The sequence below is a fragment of the Ictidomys tridecemlineatus genome, chromosome 2, assembly GCF_052094955.1.
Source record: "Ictidomys tridecemlineatus isolate mIctTri1 chromosome 2, mIctTri1.hap1, whole genome shotgun sequence".
NCBI lineage: Eukaryota > Metazoa > Chordata > Mammalia > Rodentia > Sciuridae > Ictidomys > Ictidomys tridecemlineatus.
In genome coordinates this window covers 132,725,667-132,748,178 of record NC_135478.1, presented here as the reverse complement: position 1 = coordinate 132,748,178, position 22,512 = coordinate 132,725,667, and the positions used below count along the sequence as shown (strand labels likewise).

At 46.8% G+C, this 22,512-nt stretch overlaps 1 long non-coding RNA gene across 3 annotated transcripts; it reads right to left on the bottom strand.

Moving 5' to 3' along the window:
- Window positions 1-10,109: 10,109 nt before the first annotated feature.
- Window positions 10,110-22,497, bottom strand: LOC120891992 (uncharacterized). Of its 3 annotated transcripts, none has more exons than XR_013435042.1 (3): window positions 22,098-22,479; window positions 19,923-20,014; window positions 10,110-10,761 (listed from the first exon to the last, which is right to left on the bottom strand). It is a non-coding gene; the product is annotated as an uncharacterized LOC120891992 (long non-coding RNA). The 3 variants fall into 3 exon arrangements; XR_013435041.1 differs by lacking the exon at window positions 10,110-10,761 and adding an exon at window positions 16,334-19,254 and having other exon boundaries at window positions 22,098-22,478; XR_005736602.2 differs by lacking the exons at window positions 10,110-10,761; window positions 19,923-20,014 and adding an exon at window positions 20,786-21,281 and having other exon boundaries at window positions 22,098-22,497.
- Between the last annotated feature and the right edge of the window lie 15 nt (window positions 22,498-22,512).

Here is a 22,512-nt window from a genome sequence, read left to right as displayed (position 1 = left end):
CAGAGTTCCGTTCCAGAGGCCCCGCCTCTATGCAAATAACCACCAAGGCCACGCCTTCTATTTAAATTACCCTCCCGGAAGGCCCCGATTTGCATTGCAGGCCTAGGGGCGGGGAGGCTCGCCGCAACCGGAAGCGTGAGCCTTGTCCTTTTCTGGAGTGGGACCTTGTTCTCGGAGTGGGCGGGGCTGGGCGGGGCTCCGGACCTACGTGTGCCCCGGATGGGTGAGACTTCAGGACCGTGCCGCCTGCAGGGTCCACGTGTGCTCGTGAGGTAGCAGCGGAAAGTTTTCTAGCGGAATGATGTTGGGATAACTGGCTGGCCACTTGGAAAAGTGGAAATTGGCGCTCTCCGTCACTGCTTAACACCAAATAAATTCCACATGGATCAAACATTTAAATCTGAAAAAGAAACCAAAACCGTTCTTGAAAAAATATCAATGTTTTTATGATCTAACTTGAAAATACTAAAGCAAATAAAAGAGAAAGGGCTAACTGGACCACATGCAAATTTAAAATGTGTTTAAAAATTAAAGACAAAATGAGGGAAGCGTGATATTTTTTAAATTAAGACTGATTCTCATAATTATAAATCGAAAAAAAAATGCTAAAGCAAAAAAAAAACGGGGGGGGGATAACATTACCCACAGATAAACAAGAAAGAGACAATGATCTAATAGAAGAATTGGCAAAGAAACACAATTGAGTAATTCTCCCATACAATTATGACCAAATCTCCAAACCTGTGCAGACACTAGAGAAGTGCAAGTTTAGATAAGAATAACTTCACCTGTTGGTTTATCAGATATATAAGAAATTAATGGCATATGTTGAAGGTGCGAGGGGAAATGGCAATTTGTAGAAGAGGCTCTGGAAGCTGAATTAGCAACCAAGAAAATGACAAAACCACATTTTTTTGTGGGGTGGGGGTATCTAAGATTGAACTCAAGGGCACTGAGCCACACAGCCACTGAGCCACATCCAGCCCTATTTTGTATTTTATTTGGGGACAGGGTCTCACTGAGTTGCTTAGCATCTCGCTTTTGCTGAGGCCGGCTTCATACTAGCAATCCTCCTGCCTCAGCCTCCTGAGCTCTTGAGTGTGCCCAGCCCAAACTACATGTTGATCCAGCAATTCTTTTCCCTCCTGAATCCTGAACTGTATATTCTTCCAGCCCTGTACTATCAGCCAGTGGCTTTTCTCTCCTCCTTGTCCCCCACCCCTGCCTTTTTTATCATCTTCTATGGGCCCTCTCTCTGCCCCAGTTCTGACTGACTGAGGGCACAGAGCTGAGAGGGAGAGGCTAGTGACTTAGCCCAGTTATCTTTTTGGCCTCCCTCTCCTCTGAGACTCCCCAACACTCACCCATCCAAGCCTACAGAACTTCCTGGACCTTAATCTCTTCACACCACACCACCGTGAGAAGACTTGGGTGTGCCCCCTCTCCCCCTACTCCTCTGCTACCAGCAGGGTTAGAGCTCTGTGTCCCACATCTGTGATGCCAGCTCCTCCTCTCCTCAAGGCACAGCTTTGCCTGAAAGTCCCTTCCCACTGTCTGTCCCTCTCTTTTTCTCCTAATATCCTGTCTGGGTCAGGGTACCTGGGCTCACCTTAGAGCCTTCCTCCTTTCCTGGAGAGGCAAAGGCAATATGTAATAATCCTTCAGACCTGAATATTCAAAATCCTGGGCAACTGTGTACAAATATTTGTGCAAAGAATTCCCTTCAGGTTGCTAAAAGAAATTGCCTGGCTTAGAAATTGGCCAGGCCCTTGGAGTGGTGTCTGCTGCAGACAAATGTCTGCTGGGACCACATGTGGGCTTACCATTATGAAAACTGTCCATGCTGGGTGATTTGGGTGGTGAAAGAGATGGGAAGGGACACTCATCTGCTCTGCCCTGTACTCCAGGGAGAAGTGGCCTGCCATTGGTGGGGGTGGGGGCAACTGGAGACAGGATTTTCTGCTGCTTATGATTTTTTTTTTAAGAGAAGAGAGAATTTTTTAATATTTATTTTTTAGTTTTCGGTGGACACAACATCTTTTATTTTATTTTTATGTGGTGCTGAGGATCGAACCCAGCGCCCTGCGCATGCCAGGCAATCGAGCTACGCTTGAGCCACATCCCCAGCCCTTCTGCTTATGATTTTAATATATGTGCTGCCAAAGTAAGCACTCTTCTGTTTCTGAGATGATCTCCTGTCTCAGAAATTAAGTGCCCACTCTGTGTTGTAAGTATTTGGTGAGTGTGGTGTGTTTATTTGTATGTGTTAGAGAGTAGGAAGGTGTTTCTGAAGAATAAATAGAATAAAGAGCTGAGGGGAAGAGAGGGTGTGTCAACACAGGAGGGCTCAGGACCTGGCACAGGGGAGATCCATACTCTGGCTGAGAATATACAGGGGCTGGAGGTGGCTTTGGCAACAAGCCAGAAGCAGGACTTGGGGCAAATCAGGAATTGAGTGTGCCCAGGAGGCACCTGGAAGGAGTTGCCTTTCCCAGAGTGTGAACCTTGGGCTATGGGAAAGATCCCACTGAAGGGAGGCTTCAGGTTATCTCTTGCATATGTGAAAATTGTCTTTATGCTTCCATCCTCACCTGGCCTGATCTCTCCATACTGGTCTGTGGTGGTCACTAAGGATAGGCAGTGAAGAGTGGGTCTGGAAAGGCAGGGAGTCTGCCTCAGGGGCAGTGATGAGGCATGTCCCCTTTCCTGAGTATAGTACAGCAGGATGTCCCTGAGCACTTCAAGTAATCTGATGTTCAGGCCCTCCCCAGGCAGTCTGGTTTAATTGGCCTGGATGTGGCCTGGGCTATGGTATTTAAAAATCTTCCCAGTGACTCTGATATGTGGCCAAGGTGAGACCCCCAACACTCACCCATACAAGCCTGTGCAGTCACTAGAGAAGTGCAAGTTTAGATAAGAATATCTTCACCTGTGGTTTATCAGGTATATAAGAAATTAATGGAACATGTTGAAGGTGCGAAGGAAAATGGCAACATGATTCTGTTGAATTAGCAACCAAGAAAATGACAAAACCACACTTTTTTGGGAGTGGGAGGTATCTGGGATTGAAGGTGAGACCCAACTGCTCTGGAGGAAAGGACCCCTATAGTTTGGATCTGGAGTGTCCCCAAAAAAAGTCCATATGTTAAAGATTTGGTCCTCAGCTTGGCAGCTATGGAAGTGGTAGAAACTAAGAAGTGATGCTTAGTGAGAGGTCTTAGGTCACTGGGGGCTTGATATTGAAAGAGATTGTGGGTCAGGTGTGGTGGTGCACACGTAATCCTAGCAATTTGGGAAGCTGAGGCAGAACCCTGTCTCAAAAAATAAAAAGGGCTGGGCATGGTAGTGTGCACTTATTAATTCCAGCGGCTCGGGAGGCTGAGGCAGGAGGATTGCAAGTTCAAAGCCAGCCTCAGCAACAGCAAGGTGCTAAGCAACTGGATGAGACCCTGTCTCTAAATAAAATACAATATAGGGCTGAGGATGTGGCTCAGTGGTTGCGTGCCCCTGAGTTCGATCCTTGGTTCCCAAACAAACATAGAAACATACATACATACATAAATATTTTTAAAAATAAATAAAAAGGGCTAGGGGTGAGGCTGGGCAGAACTCTTGCTTAGCATGTGTGAGGCATGGGTTCGATAGTTAGCACCACATAAAAATAAACAAATAAAATAAGGGTGTTATGTCCATCTACAACTACAAAAAAATTTTTTTAAAGGGCTAGGGGTGTAGATCAGTAGTAGAGTACCCCTGGGAAAAAAAGGAAGGAAAGAAGGAAGAAGAGGGAAGAAAGGAAAGGAAAGAAAGGTCTTGTGGGGTTTTAGTCTCTTTTTACACTCGCATATTTATTCTTATCCTCCCCGTCAACCTCCATCCCCTCTCTCTATCTCTTGCTCTGATTCCTGGCTGCTTGCTCCACATGTGCTCACTCGTGATGTACTACCTCACCATAGGCCCAAAAGCCCTGAAAGCAATACAGCCAACAGATCAGGGACTGAAACCTCCAAAACTGTGAGCTAAAATAAACCTTGTCTATTTATTAGTTGATTATCTCAGGTGTTTTTGTTTTTGTCTTGTTTTGTTGTTTTGAGACAGAGTCTCACTAAATTGTTAAAACTAGCCTCAACCTTGCAATCCTCCTACCTCAGTTTCCAGAGTCACTGGGATTACAGGTTAATGCCACTAGCACAGGGCTCTTCAGGGAGAGAGACACTGACAACAAGTTTACATGTATAAAAATAAAAGCTGGAAACCACTTAAGTATCTAATAGCTAAGGACTATGCTATGTCCACATCACAGAATACTATGGAGCCATTAAACATGATTCTGTGTAGTTTTACTCATAATCTCCCAAAAAACTGTAAACTCTCCAAATGTTCTTTGGGAACAACTTCACACACTGATCCATCCATACAAAGGAATACTAGGCAGCCTTGAGATGACAGGGATACTGGTACAACCGTCTTGGATGAGATTCAGGTGTCTTATGTTAAGTGAGAAGAACCATCTACAGTAGGCTCTGATCCTGTGAATAAGACAGTTTGGAAAAGGAAAAGCTGTGGGACAGAAAACAGACCAATGATTGGCCGGGGTTGGAGTGGAGGCAGATAGTTGTTGACTGCAAAGAGCCCTGAGGGAATTTGAGAGTGATGGAATGTTTCTTAGCTATGGTGGAGGTTCCAGAACTGTGTTTGTTAAACTCATAATTATGCACTAAAAAGGGTGCATTTTTCAGTATGACAACCTCAGTAAGCCTGACTTTTCAAAACTGGTGCTGTACAGCCAATATTCACTGCCATGAAAAGATACATGAGATACTGCCTGATACTATTCCTGATGAAAACAGACAGCTGTGTGTATAATGTGAAGTCATATTTCTAAAATCCTCTTTCTGTATATGTGACATACATGAAAAATAGAGTGGCAACATGGCCAAGAAAATGTTTGTAAAGGTTAGTGAGATTGCGAGTGATCTAAAAGTTTTTCATTTTGGTTGTTCTTTCTAAACTTTCTATACTTATAATCCCAGTGACTCGGAAGGCTAAGGCAGGAGGATTCCAAGTTTGAGATCAGCCTCAGCAACTTTGCAAGGCCCTAAGCAATTTAGTCAGACCTTGTCTCAAATTAAAAAATAGAAGGGACTGAGGATGTGGCTCAGTGGCTGCATTTAACCCCTGGGTTCAATCCCAAGTACCGAAATAAATAAAATAAAATTCCTACAAAGGGGGCATATTACTTGGAAGGAAGAAAGGAGGAAGGGAAGTAAGGAAGAAAAACAAATTTCCAGCCTCATTTTGTAAATGAAGAACCTCCTAGCCTAAGGCCAATTGTTATTTCTGGGGCTGTGTGAAATGCCGATCTCTGCCTGCCAAGGTGAGCAAAGCCTAGGGAAGTTTTGCAAGACAGGGGAGATGGCCCATGGAAGGCAGGCCTAGGTAGTGGGCAGGTCTACAGCAAGGATGGGTAGATAGGTAGGGTCTCCTCTCCTCTCCTCTGCTCCCTGGACTGTCAGGACTAGTGGGAAGAACTTCAGGCTCTAACAGTGAACATGATTTGGGGGCTCCAGTATAAACCCCAGCTTCCTCCCCCTTCTCTTCCAACATCAGGGAGTCTGTTCAGACTATCTCCTGACTGGGCTCTGCTGGCTACCCTGAGGGTTGCTATCTGTCTGCTGTTTCCCAGCCATGGCTATTCCGGTGCATGTTTTGGATTATTTTTGCCCAGATGTATGAGTTTGTGTTTTTCCAAGATGAATCTCATCTGGCTATTTCCTGTTCCAACTTTCAGCTCTAGAGAGGTCCATAGGGGTGACTTCTCAGTACTTGTAACCTTTTCAAAGCCCCCTCCCCAGACACCTCGCTCCAGGTTCACTTCAGTGCTGTGCTCGGCCTATCTGGAGGCCTGAGGAACCAGGACTCTGCCCTGCTCTGAGGCCCACCTCCTGTCTTGATCACCTCTTCCCTACAGGCTGCTTGCCAGTAGCACTTGGAAAGTGCGTGGCCAAACTGCTGATGTCGCTGGACCCAAGCTCCTGAGGGCTGTTGGCCCTAGTAGTGCTGGCCCGGGCCGTCTCTGAGCTCTTCGGCACATAGCTGTGGTTAGAGTAAACTGGTATACTCCTGTCTTGTGACTGCTGTGACAGATTATCACAAACTCGCAAGCTTGAAACAACAGAAATTTATTCTGTCCCAGTTTCTGAGGCCAGAAGTAAAAAATCTAGGAATCAGCCGGGCCATGCTCCCTGCATTCTCCAGAGAAGGAGACTCTTCTGCTACCTTTGATGGCCCCCTTCTCCTTGGATCTCTGTCGGTGTGTCCCTACTCTTCTTATATAGAAACTGGTCATTGAATTTAGGCCATCCTAATTTAGGATAATCTTATCTCAAGATTCTTTTCTTAATTACATCTGCAAAGACCCTTTATTCCAAATAAGGTCCCATGCTGAAGTTCTGAGTGGATATAAATTTGGCGAGAGGGAACTTTTCAACCTGCTACTCTGGACCCAGTTTTACCTGTCTTCCCCTGACCTGCATAGAACTGGGGTGATATCCTCAGGATTTAGATTTTTGACAGTAGATTTGCTAGTGTTAGGACTGTGGACTGCATAAGGACTGGTTGGTTATGTGACAAATATAGATGCTTTATTTTTAAGAAACTATTACTGCCTTTTAAGGAAGGTATGTGTCTGTTTGCTTCATGGACAGGCTCCATGTAAAAACGGGGTGGGGAATTGGAGGGCTGGGATAGGATCCAAGTGTGAAGACTGTGATGGAGTAGCAAAGCAGAATTTTCACTCCTTTCTATCCACAGATTTGGCCAGAGAACAGTGAAGAAGAGATAGAACCTTAAAATGAAGGCTGGCTCTTTAGGACTGGGAATGTAGCTCAGTGGTAGAGTGTTTGCTTAGCAAGCACAAGTCCCTGGGTTCAATACCCAGCGCGTAATAATAATAATAATAATAATAATAATAATAATAATAATAATAATGGCACTTTGGGTTTGTTTAGCCAATCAGTCCAGGCTCAGCCAACAGCTGAGGCATGGTTGGCAATGGAGAAGGACCATATATCTCACATAAATGATTTAAACACTGGCTAGTGGGGCTGAGGATATAGCACAGTGTCAGAACACTTGCCTAGCATACATGAGGCCCTGGGTTCAATCCCTAGCTCTGCAAAAGCAAAAGCAATCAAAAATGCTGGTTATTGAACTTCATAGTCATCCTTCCTACTACCATCCATTCAACAAATCGGGTAGTGTTCCAGCTTGTTCAAAACATAAGGAGCATAGCATAGAAACCCCTGCCCACATGACATTTTAGTGGAGCAACAATTAGGAGAGAATGGTGCTGGGCCAGAAGGTGTAGTCAGTGATAGCAAAGCTGGTCACCTGAATTTCTTCTACCTGCTATCATTTTGCAGAGTGACTTTAATGCTCCCCTCAACAAGAGTTAGGATCTTGCTCTCTCCCCTTAATTTTGGGATCTCCTTGCTTTGACTCACAAAGTACAGCAGAAATGATATTTTAGCCCTTGCAGGCTCAGCCTCACAAAGGCTTGCAGCTGCTTGGTCTGTGGTGATGAGAGGCCATGTCAGACAAGAACCAAGGCTGCAGGGATAGTACCAACTCCAGCTCCTGCTGACTACCAATGCATGGCGGCTCCAGCTGACACTGGGAAGGGGCAGCAACTTATAGAAACATAGAGTATTGTATCACTGCTGTAAAGTCAAGGTAAGGGGAGAGGGAGCACCCAGAGCAACTGATAGCTCACCCAGAAGTTGACAGGGAAAAGGAGTAGAAAGTTGCTCTATCATGCGGCTCTGCAGGTCACTGGAGGAACTTTGGTTTTTTACTCGGAGTGAGAGGAGTGGTTTTGAGCAGTGTAAACTGACAGATGCCAAGCTGTACCCTCCCTACCACCTGGACATCCCCCTGAGTTACTCATGGTGACTCTGTGGTCAGATGTGGATGGGAAGACAGATGCTCCAGCACATAGATGACCTTGGGGACCAGATGCTCCAGCCCAACCTTACGTGCTGGTGCCCTGGAGACCTGGGAAGAAAAGGGAAGCAGGTATCCCACAGACTGAAGTGGAATGCGATACTCAAAATGGATATGAACCCACTAAAGGAAAACAAATTTTTTTCAGTACTGGGGATTGAACCCAAGTCCTCATGCATGCTAGGCAAGCACTTTCCCACTCAGCTGCATCTCAGGTCCTTTTTGAGACTAAGTTATCCAAGTTGGCCTCAAACTTGTGATCCTCTTATCTAAGCCTCCCAAGTAGCTGGGATTACAGGCATGCATCAGCACTGCTACAAGGAAAAATTAAAATGCATTTCTGGCATTCTGAATTGTTAGACTAAATTCATGCTCACAAAAAAAAAAAAAAAAATAGAATGGCTTCATCTATGCTTAAAGTATTTAGCACAGAATGCTAAATCCAGACCTTGGGGAACACTAAAGGCAATCAGCCTAGATTCAACAAATAAAGTACAAGAACAAAAGAGAGAGAGAGAGGGTGTGTCAGTCAGCTTTCCACTGCTGTGACAAAATTCTGACATAAACAACTTAAAAGGAGGAAATGCTTGTTTTGGCTCATGATTTTAGAGATTTCAGTCGGTGATTGCTTGGCCACATCCTTGGGGCCTGAGATGAGGCCAAACACCATGACAGAAGGTTTGGTAGAGGATATCTCCTTAGCTCAGGCAGCTAGGAAGCAGGTAGGATCAGAGAGGAAGGGACCTGAGACAAGATATACTCTTCTGGGACCAGTCACCAGTGACCCACTTCCTCCAACTAAGCCCCACCTCTTACAGTTTCCACCACCTCCCAATAACCCCATTAAGCTATGAATCCAACAATGAATTCCTCCATTGATAAGATTAGAGCCCTCATTAACAATCACCTCCTGCCTTGGAACACTGCTGCTTTGGGGACTGTTATGGTTTAGATTTGGAATGTCCCCTAAGAGGCTCATGTGTTGGAGGCAATGCAGCAGTGTCCAGAAGTGGAGCTTTTAAGCAATGATTGAATGATGAAGCTGTTTTAGTTAGCTTTTGATCACTGTAACCAAAATACCTGAAAAGAACAATTTAGAGAAGGGAAAGTTTATTTGGAACTCAGTTTCAGAGATCTCAGACCATAGATGGCTGATTCCATGGCTTTGGGCCCAAAGTGAGACAATATGTCATGGGGTACGAGCCCAGTGGAGAAACGCTGCTCAACTCATGGCAGGGTCTAGAAGCAGATAGAGAGGGGGTAGAGGAAGGGGCCTCAGGGTAGATGTACCCTTCCAAGGTACACCTCCAGTGACCCACCTCCTCCAGCCAGGCCCTATCTGCCTACAGTTACCACCCAATCAGTCCATTCAAACAAGGATGGACTGATTAGGTCACAGATCTTACAGTCCAATCATTTTACCTCTGACTATTACTGCATTAACCGGAACTTTTGGAGGACACCTCATATCCAAACCCTAACAGGCTCCTATCTCATCAGTGAATTAATCTATTTGATGATAGCTGAATGGATTCCTGGGAGGTGTTGGAGGAAGTAGATCACAGGGGCATGCCCTGAAAGAATTTATTTTCTCTCCGACCCCTTCTTCTCTCCTTTTCTCTCTGTCTTTCTCTCCTTCCCAGCCACCATGAGCTAAGCAGATTTCCTTGGCTGCAAACCTTCCATGATGTTCTGTCTCACCAAAGGCCCAGAGCAATGGAACCAGCTGACCATGTCTTGAATCCTTGAAAATGGTCACAGTGTTGCAAACTTGTCTAACACAGGGACCGAGCCTCCAACACATCAGCTTTTGGAGGACATTTCAGATCCAAACCACAACAGAGGAGGAGTCTATAGGTTAAAACAGATGTAAGAGTTCTATCAATCCCAGCCCACTATCCTTATCTAGATCCTGTTTCAAATGAATAAACTGTAAAAAATAAAAATAAAACATATGGGGCAATTAAGGAAATATACACTATGGGTATAGTTGGAATTTTCAAAAATGATAAAAGTTTATAGGAAAGAGAATTTTTTAAAAAAATGAACAATAAATATTTGGGAAGCTGAGGCAGGGAGGATCACAAACAAGTTGGAGGCCGACCTGGGCAACTTAGCAAGACTCTTTTCAAAATATAATTAAAAATTTTTTAAATGGCTGGGGATGTACTTCAATGACAGAACATTTACCTAGGTTCAATTCCTCGTGATAAAGAAAAAAAAAAGGAAAATAAAGAAAAAAGAAAGGCACAATAACATATTTCTTGGTGAAATCATGTGATGTCTTCGGATGGAGGAAAAGGTAAAACACAGATGAAATAAAGTGGGTCATGAGTTGAACTGCAGGAGCAGGTGCCAGGGCAGGCAGTTCAGTATATCATCTCACTGTTTTTGCAGATGATTGAAATTTTCCATAACAGAATGTTTCTAAGAGTGTGCACATATTCAAAATGAGATCAAGCCTTGCCCAGTGATCTGTGCCAGACTGTTGTAAGCACTTTACACGTGTCATCTCATGAATGTGCTGGAACTCCTGTCAGAGGGTGACATCACTGACCCATCTTCCTGGGGAGGAGTTGTAGACACAGACAGAGCAAGCCCCTTGGCCAAGCTTGCATAGCTGATGAACAGCAGTGTTGGGGTGTGAACCTGGCTGTCTGGCTCCTTCAGGGCTTCTCCAGGTCTGCTCACTTCCAAAACACCTCTGGACTTTGATGTAACAAACTGGTAGTTATTCTTCCTGGGAGGTGGGATGGTCTGGAATTTGATAAAACAGAATAGCTTTGTTATTTGGCCTTTTGTCATTTTTTTTTTAATATTTTTTAGTCATTGATGGACCTTTATTTAATTTATTTATTTGTGCTGACAATTGAACCCAGGGCCTCACATGTGCCAGGCAAGCACTCTACCTCTGAGCCACCACTCCAGCCCCTGGCCTTTTGTCATTTCTAATTTCTCTACAATGAGCATGCAGTACTTGCATAATAAAGGACTTTTTAAAAGTAAGCATAGGGGTGGGGGGGGTGCTGGGGTTGTGGCTCAGTGCCTAGCATTTGTGAGGCCCTGGGTTCTTGATCCTCAGCACTCCATATAAATAAATAAAAAATAAAGATATTGTGTCCAACTACAACTAAAAAATAAATATTTTTTTTAAAAAAGTAAGCATATCCGGGCTGGGGTTGTGGCTCAGTGGTGGAGCACTTGCCTTGCCTGTGTGAGGCACTGGATTCAATCCTCAGCTACATAAAAATAAACAAAGTAAAGGTGTTTGTCCATCTACAACTAAAAAATAAATATATATATATATATTTAAAATTAAGCATATTCAACAGAGCCACAGCCAGTGGGGTGACCAACATGGGCATGAAAGGGCTTCTGCCAGGTGGGTGCTGAGCCCAGGCTCCTGCTGGCTTTAGTGGGCAACTGGGAAAGGCATTGACCAATATGGACAGAGGCACTGCCTGGTCCTGCAATTCAGGGTAGGGGGAAGACACTGACCACTCTGAAGTTCTCTGTCCCCATCCCTATTCCCTGTGTCAGTAGCAACTGTGTAGAACCAGTTGAGCTGTGATGGGGAACAGCTAGCAGGAGTGCAGACCAGGCAGGGAGGTCAACAGAAGTGCCTGGTGTTCAGCCTGGCACCAGGTATTCAGGGACATAGGGTATGGGAGCCTGTGGCCCTTCAGGCCCCACACCACAAACTGACTTTGGGAAGTGACATCTCAAGGGAGGATGAGCAATGTGGTTACCCCTTTCTTATATCCAGTTCTACCACTGCATTTGGCTAGAATGGGCTCATATGTCCCTATCACCACCTGCTGTCTGCCCTCCCCTCACTCTTCACAGGAATGTATAGCTGGTTCTCTGTAAGAGGCCCTGGGGATGGGGGACTCCACATCTGCAGTCCCCTGCTCTCCCCATAGCCCTTTCAGATACCTCCCACAAGTTCTCAAACTTGCTGGCTCTGTCCTAGCCTCCAGAAACTCCTGGGCCAGTTCTTGTGGTCCATCTCAGCATTGTCCCCATTGGCCATCCACCTCTGTTCAGTGCAGGCCATCCCAGTGACTTGCTATCCCTGCCTAGTTAGCCCCATGAAGCATCTCTGCCCATGATGGAACCCAATCTCAGGCTGGTCTCCCATGTCCTCAGGCCCTGTTCGTACCATGTGCCCCTATTTCTGACATCCCCTAAGGTCATCCTAACTGGAGCCTTGACATATCCTGTCACCCTCTCCCAGGGATTCACCTGGTTCATCCCATTCATGCATTCCCCCAGGAAGTCCATGCTGGTCCTCAGGGTTGGGCCCCATGTACCCCCAGCACTAGGTTGTAGCCAACTCTCCTCTTCTGGAGAGAAGACTCCAAGGGCAGGGCACCTCTGTGTGGGCTTGGGATCCTGACACATGAAGTCGTTTACAGATATTCTCTGACTGAGCAAATGGTCCTTGTGTTGAATGTAAGCCCCTGCCTCTTGCTGCCCCTGAGAGGTACTTCCTACTAGGAGACTCCCGCCCCCATCCTATCAGCAGTCCACACTTCACAAGGGCCCTGATGTCTGGCTTCAGATGCACCAATAGTAACCTCCCGGTATGCTAAATTTTTTTTAAGTCCCCAAAAGTGAGCTCTAAGCTAGTGGACACAGAGTGACCAAGTCAGCCTTCCTTACCCTTGGGAATATATTTCCTTCAGGACTGTGAAGGAGTGATTTATCAAAGGGACAAGGTACTAGGCCTGCAGTGGTGAGGCTCAGCCATGGTGAACTGGAGGGAGCATGGGTTTCAAGGGCCCAGAAATGAGGTACCTGCTTCTTGGGAGGGCAGGCTCATTCCAAAGCCTGAGGGAAGAGGAAGTTGGGGAGGGGGTTAGGGTTCAAGCAGAGAGTGAAACTTCCTCCTTGAAGAACATGGGGAGTTCCCCAAGCCCTCTATGATGGTCTGTGGGTGATATGTGGAGGCTCAAGGAGAGGCCTGGAATGGGCATGTGGGTTAGCTGTGGCGAGAATGCTGGAGAATGACCAAAGCTCTAGGCTCATGGAGGCAGTAGGCTGTATTAGTCAAGGTTCTCTAGAGGAACAGAATCAATAGGAAGTATAATTATAAAAAGGGGATTTGGCCGGGCGCAGTGGCGCATGCCCGTAATCTCAGTAGCTCTGGAGGCTGAGGCAGGAGGATTGCGAGTTCAAAGCCAGTCTCAGCAAAGGTAAGGCACTAAGCAACTCAGTGAGACCCTGTCTCTAAATAAAATACAAAATAGGGCTGGGGATGTGGCTCAGTGGTCAAGTGCCCCTGAGTTCAATTCCCAGTATAAAAAAGGGGGGGGCACTTATTAGGTTGGCTACACGACCAGAAGCTAGATAGTCCACAAGGGCCACCTGCAGGTTGGAGAGCTGGAAAACCAATAGCTGGTCAATCCAAGAGGCTGAAGCCCCAGAACAAGAGAAATCAACAGTGCTACTCTAGTCTGAGACCTAAGCCTTCTGGAAAATCACTATCAGAGTCTATTTTGGAAAAGTGAAGAAGAGAGAGTCTGATATCCTGAGACAATTGCAGCAGCAAACAAGAACCGTTCAAGAAGAATGCAGCTTTCATCAGCTGCTGCTTCTTTGTTCTTCCAACTTTTATTCCATCCAAACCATCAACCTATTGGTTGGTGCTGCACATGTTTAGGGAGGGTCTCCATTTCAGTTGGCTATCCCACATGCCATTCATTCCTAGACATACCCTTATCTACAAAGCCATAATCCTCTTGATCCTCTTAATCTGTGGCAAATTGACAATTCAAATTAACTATTACAAAGGCCAAGGATGTTAGCATTAAAAAAAGAAGAAGAAGTATCATTGGCAGGTGGGGAGGTCTCTGAAACAGGGAAAAAGCATCAGGTTCCCAGAGAGAAAAGGCAGAGTAAGTGTTATGCTCGAATTCGGGACCCCCAAAAGACCACCAGAGACCAAGATCGATGTAAACAGCAAAGAGGTGTTTATTGCGAGCTAGCTCCGTCCTCCGCGCACACACAGCAACTGGTGACGCTGAGAGGCCCTGAGCCCAGGGTTTGCAGCTGTTTTATACACTCTTTGGAGAAGGCAGGGATCCCCACATACATCATAGCATCTCTTAGCAAATCATCACACACCACGGGAACATCAAATAACAACTCTAAAACATGATTAGCACATTCACTGGTGGGAACAAGTTGGGTAGGGGTGATTGGTTACTACAAGAGGGGGATTCATTTGAACTGATTGGTTTAAGCCAAGAGGTGTGTTCGTGCTGAACTACATGGTTTCCCAACACGTTATCAATCACCATAAACTACTGGGAGGGTCATCTTGCATCTCAGGTATTTCCCTGTCTCATGCTGATTGGAGGCTGCTAGGGGGCTGCTATGGATCCCCCACCTAGCCTGACTGAGTCAGGGATACCTGGCGCAGCAGATCTCTCCTGTTATTAGTAGTTCAACAACTTAGCAGGGTGGGAATGTGCCTAGGAGTGCTCTGTGGGTCTTTCCAAGGACAAAAGTCATGTCCCTTCCTTGGACAGGCTTTGCTCTGAAGTAGAGGCTGTTTTTTCATTCCCCCCTTTGTCTGGAAACTTGGAAACCAATCATGGTTCCCTCAGTTGGGGACCTATTTGGGTAGGCTTTGCTCTGAGGTAGAGGCTGGTTTTTCATAAGGAAAAAAGGAGCTGATGACATCACTCGACCCCCTCCCCCACCTTGGGGGTGGGAGAGGAGAAAAAACGGGGCAACCCTAGACTTAACCCTTTCAAAGAAAGCCTGCAGTGGCTGGGCAGGACTGGTTGCCTGTGTGGTCCCTGGGTCTGAGTCCAGATGCCAGGGGCAAGAACAGATGCCTGGGGCTGAGGAATTGGAAACTTCAAGTGCAAACAACTCCTTGGAGAAGCCTGGCTGTTAGAAGAGGTCATAGCTAGAGACTAGGGGGGCATTCTGCTCCCCACCTTTCTCTCTCTCCCTCCTCTTTTTTTTTTTTTTTTGGTGGTGCTGGAAACTGAACCAGGGTCCTCATGCATTCTAGGCAAATACTCTACCCCTGAACTACATCCCCAGCCCTTCTGGCACCCTCTCTAACGGCAGGAGCTGTGGAAATGGGGTGGGTGCCTGTTAGGATCCCCTCCCTTCCTGAAGCTGGTGCCTGTTTCTTGCTTTCCTTGGCAGAGCTACGGGCTGAGTCTGCAGACAAACAGGCAAGGATATGAATACCTCACTCAGAAACTGGCTACAAACTTGCTAATGCCACCATTGATTTCTTATTCTTACACTTTCCTGGGATTTCAGCTTTCACAGTTTCCTTTTTCAAATATTGACTTTTTTTTTTTTACGTTGGTCTAAGATTTTAGTACTCTTACTAGACACAAAAGCAAGAGAATATCATATGTAACTAAGACTGTTAATTATTCCTCAGTATCTGTCTCCTTCTTTAGTGATAGAACACCTGACATTTAGTGAGTCCAGAACATCAGAAAAAGACCATACTTCCTAGCTTTCTTTGTAGCTGGGCATGGCCTGTGACAGAGTTGTGGCTAAGGCAATGGAGTGAACATGGAGTTTTGTGTGAGCTTCTGGAAAGTGTTTGTAAAGGAAGATGTTGAGCATTAATATTATTCCCTTCCATTCTTTCTGCTGGCTGGGATGATGCAATGATGGCTGGGTCTCAAATAGCTATTTTGTACTCTTGAGAAAGAAGCTCTCTGTGGAGCTTAGGGGAACAACAAAATAGAAGGAGCTAGAATCTCTGGTGGTTGTTAGGCTACCATACCAGCTTCAGACTACTTGCCTCAATTTAGTTACATGAGCAAAAAATATGTTTCTACCTTATTTTAGTCATTATTGCATCAGATTTTCTGTCACTTAGCAAGATGGCTGATTGAGGTTCAGCTGCTTTGTAGGGCTTCTGCTCTTTTCAATCAAATGACCTTGAATAAGATGACCCAAACAGTGTGAAGGTACCTGTTACTAGTAGTACTCAAACAGTAATCTCCCATTACTGCTTACATTGAGAGATTTTTAACTTAGAATTAAGGAAAAAGCAGTATTGGGTACATTTGAATTTGAACTTTTACAACTTTTAGTGAGGTAGAACATTTGCATGTTTCCCAGTCATTTATGTTTCTCCTTTTGTGAGTTTATTTATTTATATACATTTTTTGGTGCTGGGGATTGAACCCAAGGCCTCATGCATGCTAAGCACACGGTATTCCACTGAGTCTTGGCTCACTTTTTTTCTTTTTGAAATGCTGAGCATTGAACACAGGGCCTCGTGCATGCTAGGCAAGCAGCACTCTAGATCACTTTTTAAAGGAACAACATAGTCAAATTAGTTTTAAAAAATATAAAGAAGTTTATTTAGCAGCTTTCCTTTATCAAGGCATAAGTGTCTGGATTTTTACCTGTAAATCTTTGTACCATTTAAAAAAATTTTTTTTAGTTGTAGATGGACACAATACCTTTATTTTATTTATTTATTTTTATGTGGTGCTGAGGATTGAATCCAGTGACACACACACACACACACACACACACACACACACACACACACACGAGGCAAGCGCTCTACCACTGAGCCACAACCCCAGCCCTGCTATTTTGTATTTTATTTAGAGATAGAGTCTCACTGAGTTGCTTAGCTGAGGGGGCTTTGAACTCATGAGCTTTCTGCCTCAGCCTCCCGAGCCTCTGGGATTACAGGTCTGTGCCATTGTGCCTGGCTACAAGAGGCTATTTCATATTGGAAGGATTACAGATTCTTTTCCAATGTTTTGTTTGCTTTTAAAATTAGAAAAAAATTTTTTTGTAGTTGTCGATGGATCTTTATTTATTCATATGTGGTGCTGAGAATTGAGCCCAGTGCCCCACACATGCCAGGCAAGCATTCTACCACAGCTATGACCCGAGCCCTGCTTTTAAATTTTATCTTCAGAGTGTTTTTATTATACAGAAGGCAAAAATTTTATGAAATCAAAATTCTCTATCCTTCCTTAGATGACTTCCCCCACCAAGAATATAAACACGGACTCGTATTTTCTTTTACTACATTTGTGTTTTTTTTTTTCCCCTAACCTTGATATCTTCCATCCTCTGGAGTTAATTTTGATGAAGATGTGAGGTGGGGATTAAACTATTTTTGCCACTCAACCTTGTTTTGAAGAATGCCTCCTCCTTCGTAACTTAACACTGGGCTGATTGTTACATTAAGTGGTCACATGCCCTCTTCCCAGATTTACTGACTGCAGAATTACTCATCGGTGCTGGAAGTCCGCCCCTGCCTTGCTGTGGTGACCCCCATCCCAGTGAATCTCCCCACAGCTGGGCCTGCTGTCTGCCTTGCGGTGAGTGGAAGGAATTCAGCATGGACTCTGCTCACTCAGCAGCCAGGCCTGCAGAGCCGGGGACTGTGGAAAATCACATGTGGTTTTCAAGTTGTTGGAAACCAAGGAAATTGTTCTGCCAGTTGTGAGGATGGCTAGACGCTGTCTGGAAGACCCTAGTCACCACAGCTTGGGGAATCACCCCTCCTTGTGGACTCTAGAAGCTGACCCTACTGATGACATCCAGGCACCTGAGCTACCGAGAAGCGGGTGTCTCTAAAGACCTCCCCCAGGGGAGGAACAAGGCCTGGTCCCTTCTCCTTTGCGCCTGGGTGAACCCAGTCTCCAGGAGAAACAGTATCTAGGATCTGGGGGGCCTGCTGGCTAAGACCAGACTTCTTGCACCTTTTATTTAGTTCACACATGCACGTGCTCACTTGCACACACACACACACACACACACACACACACACACACACACAAATGCACAGTTCTATTGGACAGTGAACTGTGGAACAAGTTTCTGCATAAAGGAACCCCCAAGCTATCACTAACCATGGGTTCATTCCTCTGGGGGCACAACCCTCTTTGTCTGAGCTGTGTCACTTGGGCCCAGTGGCCTCAGATTCAGGTTGGGAGGATCTGCTCCTAGGCCTTGGAAGCCTCCTGTCCCTGTGTTCTGTGGCTTCCCAGATAGAACACAGGCCCTCTGGAGCCTGCTGGCAGGTGAGTTTAGATCTCCTGTCAAGCTGAGGCCCTAGTGAGGCTCATGGCTCATGTGGCATTCAGGGGCTGAGGCATGGGCCTCAGCAGGAGGGAGGCTGGAGGTAGGCTGCTGTGGCCCTGTTGCATGATGGCCCCACATGGTGAAGCCCATGTGGAAGGAGTGTTTGGTTCAGCCTCAGAGGGATTAATTTGGACCTTCATTATCATATATATGATGTGTCCTGAACAAGTCCCTTCTCAGGGTCTCAGTTTTCTGAGAAATGGGGAAATGCACATACTTAGCAGGTATTAGGTCACTGTGCTACCTGAGATGCCCTGAAGGGCCTGGGGACAGAATCTGCCTGCCTGGGCTTCCCCTCCTCCTTCCCTCCAAGGAGTTCAGGGCCCTTACCTATGCCCTCTGTGTCTAGGCATTTGAATTGCTGACTTTGTATGCCTCTGGCCCCATCCAGCCTTAGCTTCTTGAAGGGAGGTTACCTATCTGTGATTGCTGGACCTCTGGACCACCCTCAGACCTACACCTTGTTGAAAGTTCCATAGATACCCTGAGTGAACCAAAGAAACGCTGATAGGAACACACCTTTGAGGTGCTTATGGTGCCCTGGAAACGAGAGGGCACTGAACTGGTGCGGAGGATGGGGACTCAGGGTGGCCTGGTAGGTTGAGGAATAGTGGTCTATCCCCATATGTGGAGCCACAGAGAAGTGGGGCAAGTAACATCTCATCAGTCCCCTCTTGAGATGGTGCTGCAGGTCCTGCCAAGATGGCTAAGGGTGTCTTTTCACAAACTCAGGGAAGCTGACAAGTGTACTTGGGTACAGAGTGTGTTGCATGGGCTTCTGCTGAGACCTTTAGACTTTCCCAGTTCCTGGAGAGGGAGCTGCAGCACATGCCTCCCACTCTTATTTTATTTTTAAAAATATTTTTTAGTTGTCAATGGACCTTTATTTTATTTATCTATATGTGGTGCTGAGAATCAAATCCAGTACCTCACACATGCTAGGCAAGTGCTCTTCCACTAAGCTGTAACCCCAGCCTACGTGCCTCCCACTCTTGTGGGATCAGAAGAGTATCTTCAAAGAGAGGCTATCCAGGTCTTGGGGTCCTCCTTCAGGAGTCACAGTGTGTCTCTGAACAAGAAGAGTTGAGTGAGGGCTAATGGAAACTGTATGGTCACAAAGTGAATAAGATGGCACTCTTAAGTCTAGAGAGGAGGAGAAGAGATGGGTCAGATCACCAGCATGCAGGGTCAGGACTGACCCTCATGCTTCCCAAGTACAGATAGACCAGTGTTGCCTCTAGGCCCAAACTGTACCTGCCACAAGACTATCCAAAGGAATGGGACCTTCCTGTGAAGACCCCCCCCCCACATAGCCTGAGGGAACAGAGACCTTATTTAAGGTCATAGCCTGCAAATTGGATGCAGACCAGTGGGAGAAAGCAGGAAACCAGGGCTTTGTTCTCAAAGCCAGGGCTCTGGCCCCTCCCTCCCACCGCTGGCCCATCAACTAGTTAAACTCAGTCTAACTCAAAGCTTCGATTTCTCATCCTGTTGGCAGCATCTCCTGTCCCCACCCCAAAGGCTTGATCCCAGAAAGTTCCCTGGGTGAGGAGGGGGCCCTTACTTCTAGAAGGAGAGGTGTTACTGTAAAGGGGTAAGAGGCCTTGGTGCGCCCCCCTCCCTGTGTGACACTCTGCATGGCACCACTCCTCCTCTGTGGCCTTGCCCCTGACAACTTGAGGTGTCCCTGGCCTGACCTCTCTCTCCCTCTCCTGAGGCTTCCCCTAGCAGGGAATCCTCCTGGCAAGGTTCTTTCTTAAGGGTCCTCAGAGGTGCACTCTTGGCCCACAAGCTTCACAGGACATACTCACTGGCCGAAGCCCCCTTTCTCTCTGCTCTTTCCTCCTCTGCTTTAGGCCTCCACCCTCAGAGTTCCTTGGCTCTTCCACAGCTCTGCTTCTCACTGTGTAGCAACAAGGGAGAGGGTGGCCTTGCCCTTTTCAGGCCAGCCCAGTCCTGCTGTGAGAAGCAGGAGGGAGGGGGAATGGGGTGAAAGGTCACCTGGGTCTCTAGCTGACTCCCCCCAAGGTAGCTCAGGAAAATCCTTGGATGTAGATAAAGATGCTCTGAGGTGTGGCAGGGGCTGGGACTCTGAAGCCCCTTAGTGCTCAAGGTCATGGAGAACAGGAGCCTCCCACTTTCTAGATTGGTTTTGGCTGTGCCTTTGGGGAGTTGGCATATGCTCCTCAGCAGAGAGAGAAGATTCCTCACAGGCTCCCTGTTTGATCTCCCTATCCCAGGCAGAGCCCCAGAGACCGCCTGGGGGCAGATCTTTAAGCTTAGCAGGGATTCCAAGGGGAGGAACTTCAGTCTGGCTTGGAGAGAAGTTGCCCTCTCCTGCCCGGTTGGAGGCCCTCAAACCCTTAGCCCTCCTGGACACAGAGGGTCCAGCTCCCCATGGTGGTGGTGGGGGGGAGCTTCTGTTCATATTCATGTTGGAGACTCACTGCAGCTAAGGGAAAGGGCTCTTTCTAGTTCTTTTTCATTTTTCTAAATGGCTTCTATTTTCCCTGGCAGAAGATGTCAGGCTCAAATTCAATTCATGTGTGAGCCATTCCCAGAGAAGTGACATTCCAAAGCCCCTCACTCAGCCTTGGGCCTCCAGCATGACACACTCGACCTGGAGCTGCAAAGCAAATTCCCAGAAGCAGTTTTGAGAATGATGAGTCAGAGGTTTGCAGGGGACAGTGGTTTATGAGAGCTTGCTTCACACTTGCTGCCACTAGGACCAGGCTGGGGCCCTTAGGGCAGGCAGAGGCCTGGCTGTGAGGGGCTATTTTGAGAGCCCAGGGGCTGGGGCCCATGCTGGTCTCCAGGGGGAATCATGAGCCAAGAGCCAGTAGGGTGTGAATCTGAACACATGTGCTAGGTATGGCACATGCATGATCCACACATAGTAGTAGTGATGAGTACTGTTGAAGTCACTTGCAGAGATCAGAGGGCCAGGAAGGCAGAGCCAGGGTTGACTTCAGGGACCAGCTCTTGACTGTGCCCTGAAGGAGAGCCAGTGGGAAAGCAGAGGGAAGGCCTTGGAGGACTCTCCCACTCCTGGTGAGTCCTGTCGGTGCTCAGCTTAGCAGCTCCACTGGGATGTGCGTGGCTGCTGCTGTATGCTCAGGCTGGCCCAGGGCACATCAGGATCCAGGTGCTTCCTGACTTGCTTTTTCTCTCTAAATACATATGAAGTCCAAACTCAATTCTTAATATTTCCAGGGCTCCTGGGTGTTCCTACAGGACTACATTACTAGGGTCAAACTCTTACAACATTGGATTAAGGTTGCTGGCTACTGCTCACCTTGACTTTTGGCTACAAGTGTGCTTTGTCTTGCTTCCTTATTCCTTCAAGGGTGAATTGAATTCCTTATTCCTTCAAGGGTAGAAGCCATGCCCTTAGCTGTGATAGCCATTTTGGGCCAGTCAATATTTGCCCTTCTAGAAGCTAAACACCAAGGCACATGTGGTAAATCTCCCTCTACTGGCACCATGATGGACACCACTGATGGATCCTGATGCCCTGATGCCCAATCTATGTGCCCTTGAGTTCATGTGGTACCCGGAGCCATTAGAAACAGATTTAATTAATTAATTAATTAATTTTGCAGTATTGGTGATTGAACTCAGGGGCATTCCATCATGAGCTACATCCCCAGTTTTTTTTATTTTTTATTTTGAGACAGCGTCTTAATTTGCTCAAGATGGCCCTGAACTAGTAACCTTCCTGTCTCAGCCTCTCCAATAGCTGGGAATACAGGAGGATACCTAATGCCTGGTGTAAACTCAAAAAACAAAAAACACAGGTATTGGTAAGGGGAAGAAATGAAATGGTAATTTGTCCATGTTTAGACCTGGGGTGATGCCTCTGTCTGAGGCATCTACCCAAAACAGAGCAGTTGCTGCTGAGAGCAGTTTTGTACTGCCCCAGGCTAGAAAGTGAATTCTCAATGTGCTGTTCTTCCTGTAAGCACAGGGATTGGTCCTGCACAAACCTGGTGAAGTTGGCGGGATGAGTGCGGGAAGTTGACACTGGGTTGCTGCAGGTGACATTTCGAAGAGCCCTCCGGCAAACGCTTCACAGAGTGGAAAGGATGGGGTGACAAGAATCCTCACGACCCATAGTTCCCAGGCACCTCTGGCAGGCTTGGCGAGTGCTAAGATCAAAGTGGGGCAGAGGCATTGGCTTTGTCAGATACTCACCCCCAGACCGTACCTTTTCTTCTCCTAGGACCTTCATCCCCCCCAGTCGTCCCTGCCACCCAGACCCTCGGATCCTCGGTGCTGGGCTCCGGCCTCCAACGGGACAGCGCTGGTAGTCCGCGCATTGGGAAGTGCCAAGAGTGCGGCGCCCTAACTGCTCCACCCCCCCCATCCCCGCCCCCGCAGCCCCTCGGTCGGTGCCGGACT